The following is a 2233-nucleotide window of genomic DNA, read 5'->3' as shown; positions in this document are numbered from 1 at the left end:
GTCGAACCTGAAACTCCAATACTTTGGTCACCTGATGTGAAAAGCTGACTCACTGGAGAAGACCTTAATGCTGGGAAAGACTGAAGGCAGGAGGAGAAGGGGACGACAGAGGTTGAGATGGTTGGATGACATCAGTGACTCTTGAGTAAACTCCGGGAGTTGGTGATGGACAGGGAAACCTGGCATGCTGCAGTCCATGGGGTCTCAAAGAGTTGGACACGGCTGAACAACTGAACTGAACTGAAGAGGTAGCAGCAGCAACAGTGTCCACCTTCTGGGCAGCTTCTTTCTTGGCATGATGAGCCTGTAGGACCACCACAACTTCATCCACCTTGAAAAATATAGAATGCTTCACACATTTGCATGTCATCCTTGCACAGGGGCCATGTTAATCTTCTCTGTATGGTTCCAATTCTAGTATATTTCCTACCAAAGTGAGCACTCATGGTGCTTATTCTCTTTTTTTAGTTTTAAAAGTATTTATTTATTTATTTATTTGGCTGTGTTAGGTCCTTGTTGCAGCACACAGCATTCGCACTGCTGCTGATGTTACTCTCATCAGGCTGGGTCCTCCGTTGTGGCAAATGGACTCTCCAGTTGTGGCCTGCAGACTGAGTTGCTGCACACAGGCTTGGTTGCTCTTGCTGGGATCTTAGTTCCCTGTGCAAGAATTGAACCATGTGACCTCCAACACAAGGTGGATTCTTAAACACTGGACCCCCAGGGAAGTCCCAAAGTGTTTATTTCTGACCAAAAACGGTAAAGTCAAAGTAATTCAGCTATATGTTATGGGATATCCAACTAAATTGGGTTAAGTAGAAGCAATCTAAGATAATCTCAGTTAAGGGGCAGTGATTTGAATGTCTGGGTCAAGATGCTTTTTGTGAATCCCAGATGGTAGGAAAGCCAAGACGCTGAACAAGTAGGTCAATAATTTACGAAAGTATACTTACATGGGGCTTTCCTGGTGGCTCAGACTGTAAAGAATCTGCCCGCAGTGTAGGAGACCCAGGTTTGATCCCTGGGTCGGGAAGATCCCTTGAAGAAGGGAATGGATGTATCCTTACATAGGTCCTTTGAATAGATGTGTGGAAAAAGGCTGATTTGGAGTTTCTGTGTTTTGGGAATGTGACAGGAGCAGCCTAGGGCTCCTTAAAATAAATGTAATGGTTTTGCTGCCTTGCACCTTGTTTCATTTGCTCTGTCACGCAGCACAGCCTTGTTATAGACCAGCTTATCAGAGGATAAAAATCCATAAGATTTTTATTTCAAATGTAAACTAACCAAGAGTACTCCCCACCGCAACCCCCAAACTACCAGGATTCATTAGCTCCTGAAGAGGCAATCTACTTGAAAATGTTTTCTCCAATTCAAGCATTCACTAACTTCTTTACAAGTTATAAAGTCACTTTACAACGTGATCTCATTTGATTTTCACCATAAGTCTGAATGGCGGTGGGGACTACTGTCCGTCTGTTTTATGAATAAGATAAGGTATAGAGTTCAAATACTTGGGTCATCTAGTCCTGTCCTACCTGACAGTGAAATGCGGTGCTTTGAGTGTCTTGCTGGCTGTTGAATAGTAGTTGAGATGGAGGCAGAAAAGGGAGGGGTGGGCAGATGGCTGATAAACAGATGAAGTTGTGAAGCATGAGTGACATGAAGGCCGGGAGCTGGGCTTTCCACTTTGATTAACCTCCGTGTGCAGTCGCACTCGCCCCACGATTGAGGACTCCATCAATACCATCTTGAAAGTGGAAGTAGCGCAGACTCCAGGACAATGCCTCAAAAGAAAGATCTAGAGGGGGAGGATTAAACTGCTATTTAATTGTTGGGGACACATCCACAATGTAACGAATGCCCTTAGAGAAGCAATTTGGAGAAGAGTGAGTTGGAAACCTTGGGGGAAAGTCAAAATCTTTAGCCATAAAACACCTGAACAAGACATAATTATTAGCCCCGAGCTTTATTTTAATGATGTACTATGTCTTAAATATAATACCGACAATTTGCTGAAAGATGCCAGCTGCTCAGAAGGAAAAGGAACGAGACAAAAGGAAAAGGAGGGTCATTTGTAATGAGTCTGGATCTTCATACAACCTGTCAGTTTGGTCGCGTGAAGCTCCTGCGCCCTCAAGGGACTGACAGAATGTGCCTGCATAGGCCATGGGACATCTGTCGACAATCCTCTGGGCTGTGAGTGGTCCCCACTTTGATTCTTTTCCCTGTGTGT

The 2233-nt window shown here is 44.4% G+C and overlaps 1 non-coding gene across 1 annotated transcript; it reads right to left on the bottom strand.

Moving 5' to 3' along the window:
* Nucleotides 1–335: 335 nt before the first annotated feature.
* LOC128057898 (U6 spliceosomal RNA) lies at nt 336–439 on the bottom strand. Its single transcript, XR_008200356.1, has one exon. It is a non-coding gene; the product is annotated as a U6 spliceosomal RNA (small nuclear RNA).
* Nucleotides 440–2233: the final 1794 nt, after the last annotated feature.

Source organism: Budorcas taxicolor, chromosome 12 (assembly GCF_023091745.1).
Source record: "Budorcas taxicolor isolate Tak-1 chromosome 12, Takin1.1, whole genome shotgun sequence".
NCBI lineage: Eukaryota > Metazoa > Chordata > Mammalia > Artiodactyla > Bovidae > Budorcas > Budorcas taxicolor.
Note: the sequence above shows the minus strand (reverse complement) of the source record. Positions and strands in the feature narration are given on the sequence as shown.